This window comes from Pristiophorus japonicus, chromosome 3 (genome assembly GCF_044704955.1).
Source record: "Pristiophorus japonicus isolate sPriJap1 chromosome 3, sPriJap1.hap1, whole genome shotgun sequence".
In the NCBI taxonomy this organism is placed as follows: Eukaryota; Metazoa; Chordata; class Chondrichthyes; family Pristiophoridae; genus Pristiophorus; species Pristiophorus japonicus.
The window spans coordinates 328,919,517-328,943,959 of NC_091979.1; the positions used below are offsets into that span (position 1 = coordinate 328,919,517).

At 45.5% G+C, this 24,443-nt stretch overlaps 1 pseudogene; it reads left to right on the top strand.

Moving 5' to 3' along the window:
* The window catches only part of LOC139256435 (zinc finger protein 271-like), a 61,724-nt pseudogene that overhangs the window by 8,973 nt on the left and 28,308 nt on the right, over positions 1–24,443 (top strand).

Genomic DNA, 24,443 nt, shown 5'->3' on the forward strand with positions numbered 1-24,443 from the left:
TGCTACAGTTGTACAGGGCCTTGGTGAGGCCACACCTGGAGTATTGTGTACAGTTTTGGTCTCCTAACTTGAGGAAGGACAATCTTGCTATTGAGGGAGTGCAGCGAAGGTTCACCAGACTGATTCCCGGGATGGCGGGACTGACCTATCAAGAAAGATTGGATCAACTGGGCTTGTATTCACTGGAGTTCAGAAGAATGAGAGGGGACCTCATAGAAACGTTTAAAATTCTGACGGGTTTAGACAGGTTAGATGCAGAAAGAATGTTCCCAATGTTGGGGAAGTCCAGAACCAGGGGTCACAGTCTGAGGATAAGGGGTAAGCCATTTAGGACCGAGATGAGGAGAAACTTCTTCACCCAGAGAGTGGTGAACCTGTGGAATTCTCTACCACAGAAAGTAGTTGAGGCCAATTCACTAAATATATTCAAAAGGGAGTTAGATGAAGTCCTTACTACTCGGGGGATCAAGGGTTATGGCGAGAAAGCAGGAAGGGGGTACTGAAGTTTCATGTTCAGCCATGAACTCATTGAATGGCGGTGCAGGCTAGAAGGGCTGAATGGCCTGCTCCTGCACCTATTTTCTATGTTTCTATGTTTCTATGTTTCTCCTCCACTTTGGGCTTGCTTGGGCCAGGGATTCCCAGGTGTCAGTGGGGATGTTGCATTTTTTCAAGGAGTCTTTGAGGGTGTCCTTGAAGCATTTCCTCTGCCCACCTAGGTTTCGCTTGCCATGTCGAAGCTCCGAGTAGAGCACTTGTTTGGAAGTCTTGTGTCAGACATGCGGACGATGTGGCCCGCCCCATGGAGCTGATCGAGCGTGGCCAATGTTTCGATGCTGGGAATGTTGGCCTGAGCGACAACACTGATGTGGCTGCAACTATCCTGCCAATGGATTTGCAGGATCTTGTGAGGCAGCGCTAGTGGTACTTCTCTAGCACCTTGAGGTGCCTGCTGTATATAGTCCATGTCTCTGAGCCATATAGGAGGGTGGGTATTACTACTGCTCTTTAGACCATGAGCTTGGTGCTGGCTTTGAGGTCCTGGTCTTCAAACACTTTCTTCCTCAGGCAACCAAAGGATGCACTGGCACACTGAAGGCAGTGTTGGACCTCATCGTCGATGTCTGCTCTTGTTGACAGTAGGCTCCCGAGGTATGGAAAACGTTTCACGTTGTCCAAGGCCTCATCGTGGATTTTGATAACTGGGGGGGGGTCAGTGCTGTGTGGTGGGGGCCGGATGGTAGAAGACCTTTGCCTTACTGATGTTTAGTGCAAGGCCTATGCCCTCGTACGCCTCAGTGAAGGTGTTGACGGTGGCTTGGAGTTCGGCCTCTGAGTGAAGGCAGACGCAAGCGGTACACAATGTGGTACAGAAGGGACTGGACAACATCGAGGGGAGTCAAATCCCTTTGTTTATTTATGAAGAGCAACTGTGAGAATGGTTTAAAGGAACCAAGACATAGATTATGATGTGATGCAGCCAATGGGATTGGGGATTTTGGCCCCCAGGAAGGGGAAAGAAGTGAAGATATCAGACCAGTGGGATTGGTCTTGCCTTTGTTAAGGAAAAAAGGAAATGAGACGAAATTTTGGAAGGTGTATCGGGTAGAATCGTTTGCAAGGGTGGAACACTCTGAGCTAGGTCCGATCCATAAATAGTATGAGGAATATCCAAGATATCTGATTAAGAAGGGAGGAACTTGGAGAGCACCAGATATGCAGTGTTGTACTCTGAAAGGGACAACATGGGTTTGTAGATGTTCCAGCTTGTGGGTTCACCCTCGATAAAATCTCCAGAATGCCAGATTGGAATAAGTAAATGGGGCGAAGACCATGTATAAAGGAAAAGGTACATCACCATAACTCCACTAGTCTGCAAATGAGACTGCCTCTAGAGGATGAAGCCATTTGAGCCATTCCACATATAGGACACTATATATCTCCCCTGTCTCTAGCTTTAAAGTCCTTACTACTAGGGGGATCAAGGGGTATGGCGAGAAAGCAGGAATGGGGTACTGAAGTTGCATGTTCAGCCATGAACTCATTGAATGGCGGTGCAGGCTAGAAGGGCCGAATGGCCTACTCCTGCACCTATTTTCTATGTTTCTAATTAGTCTCTTATCTTGGAGACATCAAATATCGACTCACTCTGTTATTTGAAATATCAACATATTAAACTCCAGCCCAGTTATAGGGGTTATTAACATCAGCAGGAACAAACATGATTCAGTCAGGATGCGATTAACAGCAGCAATGATAGTAGAATACAACCCCTGCAGCCACTTGTGAACAAGTTGGTGTCTCAGCAGGTCGGATGACCGCGTGAATCCCTTCCCACATACAGAGCAGCTGAACGGCCTCTCCCTGGTATGACTGTGACGATGCATTTCCAGCTTACATGGTTTGGTTCAGTTCTGAACCCGCTGTGCGCAGAGTGCGAATAAAATCAATGAGCTGCTGCTTTTCTCTGCTCAACACTGGTTCTATTGTGCTGACCCAATAGGGTGAGCCCGTGCTGGCCCAATATGGTGAGCCCGTGCTGGCCCAATGGAGTGATGTGGTGACCAGAACTGTACAAGTATTCTCGCTGTGTCCTAACTAATGTTTTACAAAATTCTAGCAGAACCTCCAGAGGGAGGTGGGAGTCTGGAACTTACTGCCTGAAAGAGTAGTAGAGGCAGAAACTCTCATCACATTTACAAAAGTACTTGAATATGCACTTAAAGTGCCGTAACCTACAAGGCTACGGACCAAGAGCTGGAAAGTGGGATAAGGCTGGATAGCTCTTTTTCAGCTGCACAGTCATGATAGGCCACATTGCCTCCTTCTGTGTTGTAAACTGCTATGATTCCATGACACCAATCCCCTCCTGTCTGATATAAACCCACCCCACAGTCACTGACAACAATCTCCTCCTGTCCGATATAAAACAACCCCACAGTCACTGACACCAATCTCCTCCTGTCTGATATAAACCCACCTCACAGTCACTGACACCAATCCCCTCCTGTCTGATATAAACCCACCACACAGTCACTGACACCAATCTCCTCCTGTCTGATATAAACCCACCCCACAGTCACTGACAACAATCTCCTCCTGTCCGATATAAAACAACCCCACAGTCACTGACACCAATCTCCTCCTGTCTGATATAAACTAAATATTATCATCATAGGCAGTCCCTCAGAGTCCAGAATGACTTGCTTCCACATTAAAAATGAGGTCTCAGATGGCTAAGTCCAATGCGGGAGCTACAGTCTCTGTCGCAGGTTGACAGATGGTAATTGAAAGTACGTTGGTTGTAGTGCTGGCTTGTTGAAGTGCTTGGGTTGTCGTGCGCTCCACCCGCTGTATGTGCTTGGTCTCCACTTGCTCCAAGCAAGGAGATTCATAGTGTTCGACGCCCTCACGGATTATTCTCTTCCATTTTCAGCAATCTTGCGCCAGGGATTCTCAGGTGTCGGTGAGGATATTGAACTTCTTCAAGGAGGCCTTGAGGGTGTCCTTGAAGCGTTTCCTCTGCACCCAGTGTCAAAGCTCCGAGCAGAGCGCTTGCTTCGGGAGTCTCATATCGGGCATATGGACGATGTGGCCCGTCCATGGTAGCTGATCGAGCGTGGTCAGTGCTTCAATGCTGAGGATGTTGGCCTGCGTGAGAACAGATGTTGGTGCACCTATCCTACCAATGGATTTGCAGGATCGTCCAGAGGCAGCGTTGATGGAACTTCTCCAGTGCTTTGATGTGCCTGCTGTACATAGTCCATGTCTGAGAAGCATGTCTGAGGGCAGGTATCACTACTGCTCTGTAGACCATGAACTTTGTGCCGGTTTTAAGGTTCTGGTCTTCAAACACTCTATTCCTTAGGCAACCAAAGGCTGTGCTAGCATACTGAAGACGATATTGGGCCTCATCATCAATATCTGCCCTTGTTGTCATTAGGCTCCTGAGGTATGAAAAATGGTCCATGTTATCCAAGGCCTCATCATAGATTTTGATCATTGGGAGGGCAGTACTGTGTGGCGAGAGAAGGTTAATAGAGCACCTTTATTTTATGGATGTTTAGTGTAAGGCCTATGCTCTCAGATGCTACGGTGAATGTGTTGACGATGGTTTGAAGTTCGTCCTCTGAGTGAGAGCAGACGCAATACCATCTGAATATTGTAATTCGCTGACAGAGGATGGCACCACCTTGGATCTGGTCTGAAGGCAATGGAGGTTGAACAGTTTCCCGTTTGTTCTGTAGATTATCTCCACTCCAGCGGGAAGCTCACTGACGGTGAGATGTAGCATTGCAGCAAGGAAGATCGAGAAGAGCTTCGGTGTAATGACACAGCCTTGCTTCTCCCCGGTCCGTACATGAACTGGGTCTGTGGTGGATCCAGTGGTCAGGATCACAGCTTGCATGTTATCACGAAGCAAGTGGAGGATGGTGACACATTTTTGAGGACAGCCGAATTTGAAGAGTACACTCCATAATCCCTCACGGTTGACGGTGTCAAAGGCCTTGGTCAGGGCAATGATGGTTAAGCCAACCCCACAGTCACTGACACCGATCTCCTCCCATGTGATATAAACCAACCCTTGTCTCTGACTCCAAGTGAACTGGGTAAATATGTTAAAGGGTAAGACTGTAGAAACGCAGTGGCAAACATTTAAGGAGATATTTCATAACTCTCAGCAAAGATTTATTCTAGTGAAAAATAAAGCTGCTAAGAGAAGGATGAACCATTCCTGGCTCACTCAGGAAGTAAAGGATGGTATCAAATTGAAAAAAAATGCATACAATGATGCGAAGGACAGTGGAAGGCCAGAAGATTGGGAAATTTTTAGAAACCAGCAAAGGATCACTAAAAAAATGATAAAGACAGAGAAGATAGCAGATGAGAGCAACCTAGCAAGAAATATAAAAGCACAGTAAGAGCTTCTACAGGGATATAAAAAGGAAACGAGCAGCTAAAGTAAACATTGGTCCCTTAGAGGTTGAGACTGGAGAATTAATAATGGGAAACACAGAAATATGGCAGAGATTTTGAACAAATATTTTGTATCGGTTTTCACGGTGGAGCATACTAAAAACGTCCCAATAGTTGATAATCAAGGAGCTATTGCAGGGTGGGGGGACTTAAAACAGTCACTATCACAACAGATAAAGTATTAAGCAAACTAATGGGACTAAAGGTGGACAGGTCCCCTGGACCTGATGGCATCCATCTTAGGGTCTTAAAAGAAGTGGTTGCAGAGATAGGGGATGCATTGGTTGTAATCTGCCAAAATTCCCTGAATTCAGGAGAGGTCCCAGCGGACTGGAAAACCACAAATGTTACACTCGTATTTAAGAAAGAAGGGAGACAGAGAGCAGGAAACTATAGACCAGTTAGCCTACCATCTGTCATTGGGAAAATACTGGAGTCCATCATTAAGGAAGTAGGAGCAGGAAATTTAGAAAATAATGTTGCAGTCAAGCAGAATCAGCATGGTTTTATGAAAGGGAAATCACGTTTGACAAATTTGCTGGAGTTGTTTGACGATGTAACGAGCAGAGTGGATGAAGGACAACCAGTTGATGTATATTTGCATTTCCAGAAAGCATTCGATAAGGTGCCACACAAAAGGTTACTGCACAAGCTAAGAGTTCACGGGGTTGTGGATAATATATTAGCATGGATAGAGGATTGGCTCACTGACAGAAAACAGAGAGTAGGGATAAATGGGTCATTTTCAGCTTGGCAAACTGTGACTAGTGAGGTGCCGCAGGGATCAGTGCTGGGGCCTCAACTATTTATAATTTATATTAATGACTTGGATCTCGGGTAATGCAGCCAAATTTGCTGATGATGCAAAGATAGGTTGGAAAGCAAGTTGTGAGGAGGACGCAAAGAATCTACAAAGGGATATAGATAGGCTCAGTGAGTGGGCATAAATCTGGCAGATGGACTATAATGTGGTAAAATGTCAGGTTATCCCCTTTGGTAGGAAAAATAAAAAAGCAATTTATTATTTAAATGGGACAACTACAAAATGCTGTAGTACAGAGGGATCTGGGGGTTCTTGGACATGAAACTCAAAAAGTTAGCATGCGGGTACAGCAAGTAATCAGGAAGGCAAGTGGAATGCTGGCCTTTATTGCAAGGGGAATGGAGTATAAAAGTCGGGAAGTCCTGCTACAACTGTACAGGACATTATTAAGACCACACCTGGTGTACTGCGCACAGTTTTGGTCTGGACTTGTCTCCATTCCTGTTCCGAGGGGATTGCTACACCAGATGGGAGGGGCAACATTTGGGGACACTGATTCCCCCCAATTCCCATTCCCCTTCTTTCTGGTGGATAATGGAGGGGCCACTATGTGTAATGTGCAAGTCAGTAAGAATTGTCAGCAAGCTCTTTCTAATTGGAGATTTTATTTGGTGGAAATTTTGACACTAATTTAGATTTTGTACCAAAGATCATTTTAGGATTGAAGTAAAAGTTCATAATTTTATTTCAAACTGAACTTCTGTTGAGAGTTGCTGAATTAAGGGGAAAGTTAACACACAGCATTTCTTAAATGGACACTGCAACCCCGAGAACACAATCAGCAATATATCCAGAATATTAAAGTCCAGACCATTAATAGAGTTAGTAACATCAGCAGAAACAAACCCCAACTGTTAGAATGAACATGATTCAGTCAGGATGTGATGAACAGCAGCAATAACAGCCGATTCCAACCCCTGCAGTCACTTGTGAATTCGCTGGTGTGTCAGCAGGTCAGATGACTGAGTGAATCGCTTCCCACACTCAGAGCAGGTGAACGGCATCTCCCCATGTGACCTCGCTGGTGAGATACAAGGTGGGATGACTGAGTGAATCCCTTCCCACACACGGGGCAGGTGAATGGCCTCTCCCCAGTGTGACTGCGTCGATGAATTTCCAGCTCAGACGGTGATCTGAATACCTTCCCACAGTCACCACATTTCAACAGTTTCACATGATGTGAGTATCCTTGTGACTTTCCCTGGTTGGATGATCAATTGAAGCCTCGCCCACACACAACACGTTTACAGTTTCTCCCCGCTGTGAATGGTGCGATGTTTTCTCAGGCTGTGTAACTGGAACTGGCTCATTCCACAGGCAGTGCACTGGAACACTCACTCGGGTGTGTGTGTGTCTCGGTGCCTTTCCAGTCACACAGATATCTGAAAGCTTTTCCCACAGGCAGAACATTTCTCCTTCCACTTTCAAAGGCCGATGATATTCAGGTCCTGATTAATCGATTGACTCCGTCAGCGAGTTCACACTGGGTAGAGGCCGTTCACCTGCTCAGTGTGGGAAGGGATTCACTCGGTCATCCAGATCTTGACGCGACGTTAGGTTTGTGTTTCCTGTCTGAAAATCTCCTCTCTAATACGCCGTAAAAGGAGATAACAAAACTCATCACTGTAAGTACAAGACAGAAATTCAAAATAGATAAACCTAGTTTCCATGGAATATTCCTCTCTTGTTCTTCCAAAGCTGTAAATCCCTGTCCCATATATTGTCCCTCCTGCTGTGCTGAAATCCAAACCAATCTCACATTTCGGAAGAACAGACAAAGGAAAAGGAGGTGGGGTAGCACAGTTAATAAAGGATGGGATCAGTGCATTACTGAGAAACAATATTGGCTCAGAGGATCAAGATGTTGAATCAGTTTGGGTGGAGATAAGGAATAATAAAGGGAAAAAGTCACTGGTGGGCTTAGTCTATAGGCCCCCTAAGAGTAGCTACACTGTTGGAATGAGTATAAATCAAGAAATAATGGAAGCTTGTAATAAAGGAACAGCAATAATCTTGGGTGATTTTAACCTTCATATTGATTGGACAAGCAAATTGGCCAAGGTAGCCTTGAGGAAGACGTCATAGAGTGTATCCGGGATAGTTTCCTTGAACAGTATGTTGTGGAACGAACCTGGAAACAGGCTATCTTAGATCTGGTACTGTGTAATGAGGCAGGATTAATAAATGATCTCTTAGTAAAAGATCCTTCAGGAATGAGTGACCATAATATGGTTGAATTTCAAATTCAGTTGGAGGGTGAGAAAATTGGTTCTCAAACCAGGGTCCTAAGCTTAAATAAAGAAGACTTCAAAGGCATGTGGGCAGAGTTGGCTCAAGTGGACTGGCAAAATAGATTAAAGAATGGGACGGTTGATGAGCAGTGGCAGACAGTTAAGGAGATATTTCATAATGCGCAACAAAAATATATCCCAATGAGAAGGAAAGAGTAGGGATAACCATCCATGACTAGGGAAATAAGGGAGGGTATCAAATTGGCCAAGACTAATGGGAAGCCAGAGGATTGGGAAACTTTTAAAAGGGAGCAGAGAATGACTAAAAAAATGATTGAGAAGGAAGATAGATTACGAAAGTAAACTAGCATGAAATATAAAAAGAGATAGTAAGCGTTTCTGCAGGTAAAGAAAGAGTGGCTAAAGTAAATGTTGGTCCCCTGGAGGATGAGACTGGGGAATTAATAATGGAGAACAGGGAAATGGCAGAGACATTGAACAAATATTTTGTATTGGTCTTCATGGTAGAAGACACTAAAAATATCCCATTAGTGAATAATCAAGGGGCTATAGGTAGGGAGGAACTTACAATCACCATCACTAATGAAGTAATACTGGGTAAAATAATGGGACCAAAGGTGGACAAGTCCCCTGGACCTGATGCCTTATATTCTAGGGTCATAAGAGAAGTGGCTGCAGAGATAGTGGATGCGTTGGTTTTTATCTACCAAAATTCCCTGGATTCTGGGGCAGTCTCAGCAGATTGGAAACCGCAAATGTAACGCCCCCATTTTAAAAAGGAGGCAGGCAAAAAGCAGGAAATATAGACCAGTTGGCCTAACATCTGTCTGGGAAAATGCTGGAGGCCATTATTAAGGAAGCAGTAGCGGGACATTTGGAAAAGCATAATTCAATCAAGCAGAGTCAGCATGGTTTTATGAAAGGGAAATCATGTTTGACAAATTTGCTGGAGTTCTTTGAGGATGTAACAAGCAGGGTGGATAAGGGGGAAACCAGTGGATGTGGTGTATTTGGATTTCTAGAAGGCAATCGATAAGGGGCTGCATAAGAGGTTACTACACAAGATAAAAGCTCACGGGGTTGGGGCAATATATTAGCATAGATAGAGGATTGGCTAACTAAAAAAGAGTCAGGATCAATTGTTCATTTTCCGGTTGGCAAACAGTGACTAGTGGGGTGCCGCAGGGATCGGTGCTTGGTCCTCAACTATTTACAATCTATATTAATCTATAATAACATATGGATGAAGGGACCGAGTGTAATGTAGCCAAGTTTGCTGATGATACAAAAATGGGTGGGAAAGCAAATTGTGAGGAGGACACAAAAAATCTGCAAAGGAATATAGACAGGCTAAGTGAATGGGCAAAAATTTGGCAGATGGAGTATAATGTGAGAAAATGTGAGGTTATTCACTTTGGCAGAAATAATAGAAATGGAAATTATAATTTAAATGGAGAAAAATTGCAAAGTGCTGCAGTACTGAGAAACCTTGGGGTCCTTGTGCATGAAACACAGAAAGTTAGTATGCAAGTACAGCAGGAAGGCAAATGGAATGTTGGCCTTAATTGTAAGGGGGATAAAGTATAAAAGCAGAGAAGTCCTGCCACAATTGTACAGGGTATTGGTGAGGCCACACCTGGAGTACTGCGTACAGTTTTGGTCTCCGTATTTAAGGAAGGATATACTTGCATTGGAGGCTGTTCAGAGAAGGTTCACTTGGTTGATTCCGGAGATGAAGGGGTTGACTTATGAGGAAAGGTTGGGCCTATACACACTGGAGCTCAGAAGCATGAGAGATGATCTTCTTGAGACTTATAAGATAATGAGGGAGCTCAAAAAGGTGGATGCAGAGAGAATATTTCCACTCATAGGGGAAATTAAAACTAGGGGACATAGTCTCAGAATAAGGGACCACCCATTTAAAACTGAGATGATGAGAAATTTCTTCTCTCGGAGGGTTGTAAATCTGTGGAATTCTCTGTCCCAAAGAGCTGTAGAAGCTGGGTCATTGAATATATTTAAGGTGGAGATAGGCACATTTTTGAGCAATAAGGGAGTGAAGGGTTATGGGGAGCGGGCAGGGAAGTGGAGCTGAGTCCATGATCAGATCAGCCATGATCTTATTGAATGGCAGAGCAGGCTCGAGGGGCCAAATGGCCTACTCCTGCTTCTATTTCTTATGTTCTTATGTCTGGACTGTTTCTCCTCCATTTCCAGTTTTCACCATCAATTCTGGCTGCGTTCAGTTCGACACATACTGGTTCCATTCTCTCTCCTCCCCTTAAGGTGCTGACTCTGGCTGGGTTCAGTTCTACACTCACTGGTTCTCCTCCCTCTCCCTCCCCTTAAGGTGCTGCCTCTGGCTGGGTTCAGATATAGACTCTCTGGTTCTCCTCCCTCTTCCCTCCTGAAGGTGTTAACTCTGGCTGGGTTCAGTTGTACAATCACTGGTTTCCACTCCCTCCTCCCCTGATGGTGCTGACTCTGGCTGGGTCAGTTCCACGCTCACTGGTTCCCCTCCTTCTTCCCTATAGGTGCTGACTCTGACTGGGTTCAGATATAGACTCTCTGGTGCCCCTCCCTCTCCTCCCCTAAATGTGTAGACTCTGGCTGGGATCAGTTCTACACTCAGTGGTTCCCCTCACTCCCATATCTCTCCTCCCCTGAAGTTGCTGACTCTGGCTGTGTTGAATTCCACACTCACTGGTTCCCCTGCCCTGAAGGTGCTCACACTGACTGGGTTCAGTTCCACATTCACTTGTTCCCCTCCCTCTCCTTCCCCTGATGGTGTTGCCTCTGGCTGGGTTCTGATCTACACTCATTGGTTCCACTCTCCTCCCCTGAAGACACTGTCTCTGTCTGGGTTCTGTTCTACACTCACTGGTTCCCCTCCCTCTCCTCCCCTGAAGGTGATGACTCTGACTGGGTTCAGTTCTACGCTCACTGGTTCCCCTCCCTCTCCTCCCCTGAAGGTGATGACTCTGACTGGGTTCAGTTCTACACTCACTGGTTCCCCTCCCTCTCCTCCCCTAAAGGTGCTGATTCTGGCTGGGTTCAGTTCTACACTCACTGGTTCCCCTCCCTCTGCTCCCCTGATGGTGCTGATTCTGGCTGGGTTCAGTTCTACACTCACTGGTTCTCCTCCCCTGAAGGTGCTGACTTGGCTGGTTTCTCTTCTACAGAAACAGTTTCCCCTCTCCTCCCCTCGAGGTGCTGATTCTGGCTGGGTTCAGTTCTACACTCACTGCTACCCCTCCCCTCCAGGTACTGACTCTGACTGGGTTCAGTTCTATACCCACTGGTTCCCCTCCCCTGAAAGTGCTGACTCTGGCTGGCTTCTCTTCTGCACTGACATCGCTCGCTTTATTCCTGCACCAGATGGCTGTGCATGCGCTGTGCTACTCACTGAGTCAAGATGGCAGAGCGCTGAACCTGCCTCCTGTACCAAGATGGCCACCATTCGCCTGGGCTAGTGACCGGGGAAAGCCCCAAAGCTGCAACCGCCGATATTCTGGTTATTATTCCAGGCTTGCGGTGGGAATCAGTTGTTTATAAAGCCTCCGCCGCTCCACACTGGTCCATTACTCTCCTCTGTGCCACTAAAAATGACACCTCTGTGGAGCTTGTATGAACTATGTCTCCTGCACCATTACATGCATTGCGCATGCTTCAAACAGAGCCAGGACCTTCGCCTGCGCACTGAGCTCCTGTAGTCTGGGTACGGCACATTCTTCCCGCGGGGCTTGCTGAGTTCATAAGGACATAAGAAATAGGAGCAGGAGTGGGGATTCACCCCACCGAGCCTACTCCCCCATTCAATAAGATCATGGCTGGTCTGATCATGGACTCAGCTTCACTTCCCTGCCCACTTCCCATAACCCCTTAATCCCTTATCAGTTAAGAAACTGTCTATCTCTGTCTTAAATATATTCAATGTCCCAGCTTCCACAGCTCTCTGAGGCAGCGAATTCCACAAATTGACAACCCTCTGAGAGAAGAAATTCCTCCTCAACTAGCTTTAAATGAGTGAATAGAACAGGATTTACTGGGATTGCATTGGGCACTGAACCATGTTCATTCTGGCAGCTCTTGTTTGTTTCTGATGGTCTTAATAACCCCTATACCTGAGCTGGAGATCAATATTGTGTATAAATGTTGACCAAATTATATTTGTTTCAAACACAGTTTGTTGAATATTTGATCCCTCCATGATCAGAGGAGACTGATTGATGTTCTGTTACTGACTGTTCCATTTTAGGGCTTTTTCTTAATCACATCTCACCTAGTTCGCCTTCTGTCATATCAAACACCAAACTTGTTCCGTTTGAGTACATGAGTTGTGGTTGTAGTGGACTGAACTGCAGGGTCTCACTTTAAACTCAGCTGAAATCCTTTGAACCACCGCTTTATTGACCTGTCTTGCATAAGATTTGAAATCTGTTACTTTCTGTATCAGTTAGCCTGTTTTTGGAACCGATTTAATTTAAAAAATGAATCCACACATTTTGCACGTGATAACCTTTGAAATATTCTGATATTTGTAATTGTCATTGCCACAAACTCTGTTCCCTAGCCACTGACTCCATCCTTCTCCCCAACTTCTGTCTGAGGCTGAACCAGACTGTTTGCAACCTTGGCGTCATACTTGACCCTGAAATAAGTATTTGACCACATATGCACAGCATAATGAACACTGCCTATTTCCACCTCTGTAACATCGCCCATCTATGGTCTTGCCTCAGCTCATCCACTGCTGAAGCCCTCATCCATGCCTTTGTTACTTCTGAACTTGTCTATTCCAACGCACTCCTCCCACATTCTACCCTACATAAACTAGAGTTGATCCAAAACTCGGCTGCCCATGTCCTAATTCGCACCAAGTCCCGCTCATCCATCACCACTGTGCTCGCTGACCTACATTGGCTTCTGGTTAAGCAATGGCTTGATTTCAAAATTCTAATACTTATTTTCAAATCCCTACATGGCCTCGCCCCTCCCTAGCTCTGTAATCTCCTCCAGCCCCACAACACCCCCACCCCCCAACCCCCCTGCCCCACCCATGGGATGCCTGTCTTCCTGAGCTTCCCTGATTATAATTGTTCAACCATTGGTGGCTGTGCCTTCTGTTGCCCAGGCTCCAAGTTCTGGAACACCCAGCCTAAATCTTTCTATCTAACCCGTACAGTACCTGTCCTGGCAGTTTTTGATGGGATAGTGTAGTGCAAGTTTTTCTCTGTATCTAATCCATGCTGTATCTTCCCTCGGAGTGTTTGGGACAGTGTAGAGTGAGCTTGACTCCGTATCTAGCCTGTGCTGTTCCTGCCCTGGGTGTGTTGGGTGGAACAATGTAGAGGGAGATTTACTTTGCATCCAACCCGTGCTTTACCTACCCTGGGAATGGTTGATGGTAAAATGTAGAGGGATATTTAATCTGTATTTAATCAGTGCTGTACTTGCCCTGGAAATGTTTGATGGGATAGCATAGAGCAAGCTTTACTATGCATTTAACGTGTGCTGTACCTGCCCCGGGAATATTTGATTAGACAGTGTAGAGGGAGCTTTACTCTGTATGTAACCGGTGCTGTACCTGCCCTGGGAGTGTTTGATGGGCAGCATAGAGGGAGTTTAACTCTGTATCCAACCAATGCTGTCCATATCCTGTGAGTGTTTGGGACAGGCTATAGGGAGATTGAATCTTTAAATAACCCAGGCTGTACCTGCCTTGGAATGGTTTATGGGACAGTGTAGAGAGAGCTTTATTCTGTATCGAACCCATGCTGTACCTGCCCTGGGTTTATCCAGTGGAACAATATCTAACAAATGCTGTATCATCCCTGGAATGGCTGGGACAGGTTAGAGGGAGATGTACTCTGTGTCTAACCTGTGCTGTACCTGCCCTGGGAAGGTCTGGTGGAACAGTATCAAGCGAGCTTTACTCTGTATTTAATCCATGTTGTATCTGCCCTAGAAGAGTTTGATGGGACAGTGTAGAGGGAGAAATTATTCTGTATTTATCTCATGCTGTTCCTGCCCTGGAGTGCTTGGGGAAGATATACTCAATGTCTAACTTGTGCTGCACCAGCCCTGGCAGTGTTTGATGTGACAGTGCAATGCAGCGAAGGTTCACCAGACTGATTCCCAGGATGGCAGGACAATGTAGAGGAGAGACTGGATCGACTGGGCCTGTATTCACTGGAGTTTAGAAGAATGAGAAGGGATCTCATAGAAACATATAAAATTCTGACGGGAGTGGACAGGTTCGATGCAGGAAGAATGTTCCCGATGTTCGGGAAGTCCAGAACCAGGGGTCACAGTCTAAGGATAAGGGGTAAGCCATTTAGGACCGAGATGAGAGAAACTTCTTCACTCAGAGGATTGTGAACCTGTGGAATTCTCTACCACAGAAAGTTGTTGAGGCTAGTTCGTTAGATATATTCAAAAGGGAGTTAGATGTGGCCCCTACGGCTAAAGAGATCAAGGGGTATGGAGAGAAAGCAGGAATGGGGTACTGAAGTTGCATGATCAGCCATGATCATATTGAATGGTGGTGCAGGTTCGAAGGGTCGAATGGCTTACTCCTGCACATATTTTCTATGTTTCTATGTTTATCAAATGCTTTCTGGAAATCCAAATATATGACATCAACTGGTTCTCCTTTATCTACTCTGCTCGTTACATCCACAAAGAACTCCCGCAAATTTGTCAAACATGATTTCCCTTTCATAAAACTATGCTGTCTCTGGTTGACTGCAATATGATTTTCTAAATGTCCTGCTACTACTTCCTTAATGATGTACTCCAGCATTTTCCCAATGACAGATGGTAGGCTAACTGGTCTATAGTTTCCTGCTCTCTGTCTCCCTCAACCAATGCATCCACTATCTCTGCAGCCACTTCTTTTAAGACCCTAGGATGCATGTCATCAGGTCCAGGGGACTTTCCCACCTTTAGTCCCATTAGTTTTCTTATTACTTTATCTCGAGTAATAGTGACTGTTTTAAATCCCTTCCCCCTCCCCCACCCCACCAATAGCTCCTTGATAATCAACTATTGGGATGTTTTTAGTGTCCTCTGCCATGAAGACCGATACAAAATATTTGTTCAAAGTCTCTGCCATTGTTTCCGTGTTTCCCATTGTTAATTCCCCAGTCTTATCTAAGGGACTAACAATTACTTTAGCTACTCGTTTCCTTTTTATATAACTGTAGAATCTCCTACTGTCTGTTTTTATATTTCTTGCTAGTTTACTCTCATATGCGATCTTCTCTATCTTTATCATTTTTTTAGTTGTCCTTTGCTGGTTTCTAAAAAGTTCCTAATCCTCTGACCTTCCACTGTCCTTTGCAACATTGTATGCCTTTCTTTTCAATTTGATACCATCCTTTACTTCTTTAGTTAGCCAGGGATGGTTCATCCTTCTCTTAGCATCTTTATTTCTCACTTAAATAATCTTTGCTGAGGGTTATGAAATATCGCTTTAAATGTTTGTCACTGCATTTCTACAGTCTTACTGGGGGGCAGTGCTGTGCAGCAGGGACAGGTTGGTGGAGAACCTTTGTCTTACAGATGTTTAGCGTAAGGCCCATGCTTTCGTACGCCTCAGTAAATACATTGACTATGACTTGGAGTTCAGCCTCTCTGTGCGCAGACGCAGGTAGCTCAACAACAGAGGTTGGGGTGGTCGTGGACCTGGCCTGGAGACGCCAAAGGTTGAACAGGTTCCCACTGGTTCTGTAGTTTAGTTCCACTCCAGCTTGTTGACTGTGAGGTGGAGCATGGCAGCGAGGAAAATTGAGAAGAGGGTTGGGGCAATGACGGGAGCCCTGTTTGACCCAGGTCCTGACGTGGATTGGGTCTGTGATGGATCCATTGGTAAGGATCACGGCCTCCATGTCGTCATGGAGCAGGTAGATTCCAGCAAACAAGCCAAAGGTTGGCAGAGGAAACATTACAAGGACACCCTCAAAGCCTCCCTGATAAAGTGGAACATCCCCACCGACACCTGGGAGTCCCTGGCCAAAGACCGCCCTAACAGCAGGAAGTACATCCAGAAGGGCGCCAAGCACCTCAAGTCTCATCGTCGAGAGCATGCAGAAATCAATCGCAGGCAGCGGAAAGAGCGTGTGGCAAACCCGTCTCTCCCACCTCTTCCCTCAATGACTATCTGTCCCACCTGTGACAGGGACTGTCACTTAAGGACTCATTTATAGAGTGGAAGCAAGTCTTCCTCGATTCTAAGGGATTGCCTATGATGAAGACAGTCTTACCCTTTAACATATTTTCCCAGTCGACTTGGTGTCAGTGACAAGCGTTGGTTATTATCACATGGGAGGAGATTGGTGTCAGTGACTGTGGGATTGGATTATATCAGACAGGAGGAGATTGGTGTCAGTGACTGTGGGATTGGATTATATCAGACAGGAGGAGATTGGGAACATGAAATTATAGCAGTTTGCAACACAGAAGGAGGCCATTTGGCCCATCATGTCTGTGCGGCCGATAAAGAGCTATCCAGCCAAATCCCACTTTCCAGCACTTGGTCCATAGCCCTGTAGGTTATGGCACTTCAAGTGCATATCCAAGTACTTTTGTAAATGCGATGAGGGTTTCTGCCTCTACTACTTTTTCAGGCAGTAAGTTCAAGACTCTGGAGGTTATGCTAAAACACTAGTTAGGCCACAGCTGGAGTATTCACACAATGCTGGTCACCACATTATAGGAAAGATGTGATTGCACTTGAGAGGGTACAGAGCATATTCACGAGGATGTTATCTGGACTGAAGAATTTTAGCTGAGGAAAGTTTGGATGGGCTGGCATTGTTTTCTTTGGAATAGAGGAGGCTGAGGGTAGACTTAATTGAAGTGTATAAAATTATGAAGGATGCACATGGAGTGGATAAGAAGGACATAAGGACATAAGAACATAAGAAAAATAAATAGGAGCAGGAGTAGGCCATCTGGCCTCTTGAACCCGCTCTGCCATTCAATAAGATAATGGCTGATTTGATCTTGGCCTCAACTTTCTCCACCTTAAATATATTTAATGACCCAGTGTCCACAGCTCTCTGGGGTATAGAATTCCAAAGATTCACAACCCTCTGAAAGAAGAAATTCTTCCTCATTTCCATTTTAAATGGGAGACCTCTTATTCTGAAACTACACCTCCTAGTTCTAGATTCCCCCTCTCTGCATCAACTCAGAATCTTATACATTTCAATAAGATCAACTCTCAGTCTTCTAAACTCCAATGCGTATAGGCCCAACCTGTTTAACCTTTCTTCATATGACAGCGTCTTCATCTCAGGAATCAACCACATGAACCTTCTCTAAACTGTCACCAGGTGCCAGGCCCGGTCAGTGAGCACCCAGTCAGGGTGGGGGGAAGCTGGCTCAACGGCCGCCATCTTGGTCAGGGCGGGGGGGAGCGGGCTGAGCGGCCGCCATCTTGGTCAGGGCGGGTCTTGCGGTGCATGCCTGGCCCTTTGGCCAGGGACAATGGGTGGGCGGGGCTTCAGGGTGTCTGTCAATCTGATTTGACCACATGTTTCTGCCTCTGTCAGTGGCCCCTGAAAGGGAGCCTTGTTGTGCTGATTGTTGTCTGTTGACCCTGGGCCAGGCTCACCCTATTGGGCCAGCCCAGGCTCACCCTATTGGGCCAGCCCAGGCTCACCCTATTGGGCCAGCACAGGCTCACACTATTGGGCCAGCCCGGGCTCACCCTATTGGGCCAACACAGGGTTTATTCTCACTCTGCGCACAGCAGGTGCAGAACTGAACCCAACCATGTAAGCTGGAAACTGCTGCGGCCGCGTGGCTGAATGGATAAGGCGTCTGACTTCGATTGCAACCGCGATGTTATCAGAAGATTGCAGGTTCAAGTTTTCACCGGTACGCTCGCGGCCTTCCGCGAGAGGTGGGCACCGGAGGGACTGGAGTGCATCATCACCCCCGGCAACCAAATTTTAATTTGATTTTATGTTTTAAAGTTTAATTTGTTTTAATTGCCGGTGTTTTTAGTGTCCCCCTCCCCTTTTATAGGGGGCACTTGGAAAAAAAAATTGATTTTAGTGCCCAAAAAAAAAAATACAAAATAAACAAAAAAAAACACCAAAAAAAGGGCCTTGAAAATGTTTGGTGTGTCCCCCAGATCGGGGGGCACGATTTAATGTTTAGTTTTTCTCCCAAAAGAGTAGTAAGCTGGAAACTGCTCCTGGGCACGGCCAAGGGGGCCATCAGCCGGTCCAGACAGCGGGCGGTCGAGGGGGTCATTCAGCCTGACTGCCTGCCTCTCTTCCGCGCCTACATCCGGTCCAGGGTGTCCCTGGAGATGGAGCACGCGGTGTCCACCGGTCCGCTTGCGGCCTTCCGCGAGAGGTGGGCACCGGAGGGACTGGAGTGCATTATTACCCCCGGCAACCAAATTTTAATTGGATTTTATATGTTTTAAAGTTTAATTTGTTTTAAATGCCGGTTTTAGTGTCCCCCTCCCCTTTTAAAGGGGGCACTTGTAAAATATATGGTTTTAATGTCCCAAAAAAAACCCAAAAAAACTACAAAAACCCCCCCCAAAAAAAATATTTTTAAAAGGAGCAGTTAAGTGTCTGGAGTGTCCCCCAGACCGGGGGGCACTTGATCTAACGTTATTTTGTTCCCCCAAAAAGAGTTGTAAGCTGGAAATTTTTAAAAAAACATTTATTAGAAAAAGGGGCAGTTAAGTTTCTGGAGTGTCTCCCAGATCAGGGGGCACTTGATCTAATGTTTATTTTGTCCACCCCCCCCCCCAAAAGAGTGGTAAGCTGGAAATGATTTTAATGCCCAAAAAAAATCACAAAAAAAAGGCCTTGGGAAATGTTTGTAGTGTCCCCCAGATCGGGGGGCACTTGATCTAATGTTTGTTTTGTTTACTTTAAAAGAGTTGTAAGCTGGAAATGATTTTAATGCTCACAAAAAAATCACAAAAAAACCCACAAAAAAAAAGAGGGCAGTTAAAAGTGTCCCCCAGATCGGGGGGCACTCGATCTAATGTTTATTTTGTCTCCCCAAAAAGAGTTGTAAGCTGGAAATGCATCATCACAGTCACACTGGGGAGAGGCCGTTCAGTTGCTCTGAGTGTGGGAAGGGATTCACCCATTCATCCCACCTGCTGAGATATCAGCGAGTTCACAAATGACTGCAGGTTTGGATTTTACTGTTATTGCTGGTGTTAATCGCATCCTGACTGAATCATGTTTGTTCTGTCAGTTGGGGTTTGTTTCTGCTGATGTTACTAACCCCTATAACTGGGCTGGAGTTTAATATTTTGATATTTCAAATAACACTGTGTCGATAATTGATGTCTCCAAGATAAGATGAGATAAATTGATGTCCTGTTACCGACTGCATTTTGTGCATTTTCTCCTTTCCAACCCTAGATTATTTCAGTTATCATACCTTCAATTACTCTCATGGATAAGTCGCAGTTCCCTATATCTTCCAGAGTGCCTTTCCTTGCCTTGGTATTGAGCAAAGGTGTTGGTAACACGCCTAGGATCACTAAACACAAAACCCAGTCTGTTAATCACTTTCAGATACATTCTGCCTCCATCCTTACTGTCTAAAATCAACATTTTGTGATTTTTTTTATCTCCAGAAAGTGCTGAATCTGGCTGGATGCAATTCCTCAGACATTATTAACCTCTAGTGCCTCATCAGCAGTCGACTCAGTGAGTGCCAGAAGAATTTCCACTGTGATAGGCATCACAGCCTCAAATCCTGTCCTCAAATGACATCCATACACTTCCCAGTTGAGGTCACTGGATCGGTATGAAGAGCAGGGGTACTGGCTGATTTTTACTCTTATTTAGCCCAGTGGTACTGACGACAATTATAACTCCTGAACTGTTGCCTTGCCTGAGATCAGCTCACAGCCCAGATCAAGGATCGAACTTGGGACCTTCCCAGTACTGAGAGTGTTCTAAAATTTGGGGGATTGAGGGAGGGTTAGAACTGAATATTTTGAAACAAATTTGACTCCACCTTTAAATGAAACCTTTGTCACACTGCACAATTCTGAACTCCTTCCAAATTAGACAAGCAAGTTAAATGGATCATCAAAAACAGCGAGACATTTTTAGAAAGGCTCAAGTCACTGAAATCGACAAAGGGGAGTCCCTGTCCCTTTAAATATCTGCCCCATTCCCCCAGGCAGTGGGAGGAGGAACAGCGCACGGTCTCTTTATATCCAGACCCAGCAAGCACCGCCAGATGGGCTAAAGAATGTAGAATGTGGATCACATAAGGTTTAGCAGAACAACTAAAAAGAGCATACAAATATAATATGTGTGTGTGTGTGTGTAAACAAAACACATCATTCTTAATGTTTGCTAGTCAATTCCACAGAGACAAATTATTATCTTCACTAACTATTTTCCAGCATTTTATTTCCCTTTTCTTTACAATGTAATTGCAGAGTGTTTAATTCCTTTACCATTTATTGATAATCCTTTGTCTTGTGTGCTGTTGTTTAGAAAGTGATGTCACACTGACCATTCCGTTACCAAGGTGACCATGTCTGTCTGCAGTATTCAGTGGGAAAGGGGATTAAACCACACCGAGGATAATGAGCAGCCCCCCACTGGTCTCTGTGCTTTATTGTCCAGTGATCACCTCACCATCACACAGAAGCTCCTGATATTTACATCCAGTGTGGATCCACCTCCAGTGCTCCAGTGCAGCCTTCGGACACCTGATGAAAAGAGTGTTTGAAGACCAGTCCTTCAAACCTACCACCAAACTCCTGGTCTACAGGGCTGTAGTAATACCCGCCCTCCTGTATGGCTCAGAGACATGGACCATGTACAGTAGACACCTCAAGTTGCTGGAAAAATATCACCAGCGATGTCTCCGCAAGATCCTACAAATCCATTGGGAGGACAGATGCACCAACATCAGTGTTCTTATTCAGGCTAACATCCCCAGCATTGAAGTACTGACCACATTCAATCAGCTCCGCTGGGCAGCCCACATAGTTCACATGGCAGACACGAGACTCCCAAAGCAAGCGCTCTACTCTGAACTCCTTCACAGCAAATGAGCCAAAGGTGGGCAGCGGAAACATTACAAGGGCACCCTCAAAGCCTCCCTGATAAAGTGCAACAGCCCGCTGATACCTGGGAGTCCCTGGCCAAAGACCGCTCTAAGTGGAGGAAGTGCATCCGGGAGGGCGCTGAGCACCTCGAGTCTCAACATCGAGAGCATGTAGAAATCAAGTGCAGGCAGCGGAAAGAGCGTGCGGCAAACCAGTCCCACCCACCCCTTCCCTCAATGACTATCTGTCTCACCTGTTACAAAGTCTGTGGCTCTCATATTGGACTTTTCAGACGCCAAAGAACTCACTTCAGGAGTGGAAGCAAGTCTTCCTCGATTCCGAGAGACTGCCTATGATGATGATGATGATGGGATCATTGGTGTAAGTGATGGTAAAAATGAAATTGTTGGGGTGAGGAGTTGGAGGGTAGGGGTGAAGGACGTGTATATAGAGAGGGAGTTGGAGAGTAGGGGTGAAGGACGTGTTGTAGAGAGGGAGTTGGAGAATAGGAGTGAAAGAGGTGTATGTGAGGAGGATGTACTGCCCATTAATCACCTCTGTTGAGCTGTGATGGGGTTTATTTTTCCTTTAAAATGTTTTGAATTGTGTGATACACTGAAGTTAGATGCGGGGCTGCTGTTACTGGTGAATTAATGTGGACAGTGTTAATTGGGAATAGATTTGAATGGAATCATTCTGTGCTGAACGCGTTGTTGGGCTGCGGGTTTGCCCTCAGTCCCAGTGACGAGGTGCTTTTGACAACAAATCCAGGGACCACTTGCATCATGACACCAAATCCAGGGACCACTTGCACCGTGACACCAAATCCAGGGAGTACTTACACTGAGACTCCAAATCTAGGAACCACTTGAACTGAGACTACAAAATTACATAGGATATACAGCACAGAATTGGATGAACCAGTCCATGCTGGTGTTTATGCTTCACTCAGGAATTAGAGAGCCTCAGTGTGGGAAATGGTCCTACTGGTGATGATGAAAGGCGGGTAATGGATAAAGATATGATGATGGAATCACGCGATGACTGGTGGGGCCTGGTGACAGCTAATTGTTAGAAGCCCTTTTCAGACAGGCTGATAATTCGATGTAACCAGCGCAACAAATGTATCTGTCTGTTCTTGTTCCAAAATGGCCAAATAATGTCCCTAATTAAATGTTCTGTGAGAAATATCGAGATGTGAAAGAAGGTCGAAGATGTGGGTATGCTTCTTAATGAACACTTTGCATCTGTTTTCACAAACGGGAGGGGTGATGCAGGCAGTACTATCGAGGAGAAGGGTGAAATATTAGATTAAATAAACAGTGAGAGAGGAGGTATTAAGGGGTTTAGCAGCTTTGAAAGTGGATAAATGAATGAAATGTATCCCAGGCTGGTAAGCGAAGCGAAAGAGGAAAAAGCAGAGGCTTTGATGATCATTTTCCAACCCTCTCTGGCGTCTGGTGTGGTGCCAGAGTGACTGGGGGACTGTTAAAGTGGTACCTTTGTTTAAGAAGGTAGAAAGGGATAGATTGAGTAATTACCAGACAGTCAGCCTAAACTCAATGGTGGGAAAATTATTGGGAAAAATCCTGAAGGACAGGATAAATCTTCACTTAGAAAGACACGGATTAATCAAGTACAGTCAGCGCGGATTTGTTAAGGGTAGGTCATGTCTCACTAACTTGATTGAATTTTTCGAGGTAGTAACCATGAGGGTCGATGAAGGCAAAGTGTATGATATAGTGTATACCGATTTTAGCAAAGCTTAAGTTGGATCCAAAATTCGCTCAGAGGCAGGAAGCAAAGGGTAATGGTTGATGGGTGTTTTTGCGACTGGAACGATTTTTCCAGTAGGGTTCCAAAGAACTCAGTACTAGGTCCCTTTGTGATATATATCAATGATCTAGACTTGGATATAGGAGATATGATTAAGAAGTTTGCAGATGATAAAAAAAATAGGCTGTGTGGTTGATAATAAAAAAGAAAGCTGCAGACTGCAGGAATATATTAATCAACTGGTCAGGTGGGCAGAACAGTGGCAAATGGAATTTAATCCAGAGAAGTGTGAGGTAATGCATTTGGGGAGGGCTAGCAAGGAAATGGAATACACATTAAATGGTAGGACACTAAAGTGTAGAGGAACAAAGTGACCTTGGAGTGTATGTCCACAGATCCCTGAAAGTCGCAGGCCAGGTAGAGAAGATGGTTCAGAAAGCATATGGAATGCTTGCCTATATTAGCCGAGGCACAGAATACAACGGCAGGGGGGTTATACTTGAACTGTATAAATACTGGTTAGGCCACAGCTGGAGTACTGCATGCAGTTCTGGTCATCACATTACAGGAAGGACATGATTGCACAGGAGAGGGTACAGAGGAGATTGACAAGGATGTTGCCAGAAGTGCAGAATCTAAGCTATGAGGACAGATTAGATAGGCTGGATTTATTTTCATTGGAACAGAGGAAGCTGAGGGGAGACTTCATTGAGGTGTATAAAGTTATGAGGGGTCAAGCTATAGTGGATAGAAAGGGCCTATTTCCCTTAGCCTCGGGGTCAACAACCAGTGGGCATAAATATAAAGTAATTGGTCGAAGGTTTAGAGGGGATTTGAGGGGAAATTTCTCCCACTCAGAGGGTCATGGTGGTCTGGAACTCACTGCCTGAAAGGATGGTATAGGCAGAAACCCTCACCAGATTTTAAAAGTTCTTGGATGTGCACTTGAAGTGCCATAACCTGCAGGGATACAGATCTAGAGCTGGAAAGTGAGATTAGGCTGGATCACCTCTTGTTGGCTGGCATGGACACGATGGGCTGAAATGGCCTCCTTCTATGCTGTAAACTTCTATGCGGGACTTTTGACAAGGTCCCGCACAAGAGATTGACTTTTGACAAGGTCCCGCACGAGAGATTGGTGTGCAAAATCAAAGCACATGGTATTGGGGGTAATGTACTGACGTGGATAGAGAACTGGTTGGCAGACAGAAAGCAGAGAGTCGGGATAAACGGGTCCTTTTCAGAATGGCAGACAGTGACTGGTGGAGTGCCGCAGGGCTCAGTGCTGGGACCCCAGCTCTTTACAATATACATTAACAATTTAGATGAAGGAATTGAGTGTAATATCTCCAAGTTTGCAGATGACACTAAACTGGGTGGCGGTGTGAGCTGTGAGGAGGATGCTAAGAGGCTGCAGTGTGACTTGGACAGGTTAGGTGAGTGGGCAAATGCATGACAGATGCAGTATAATGTGGATAAATGCGAGGTTATCCATTTTGGAAGTAAAAACACGAAGGCAGAATATTATCTGAATGGCGGCAGATTAGGA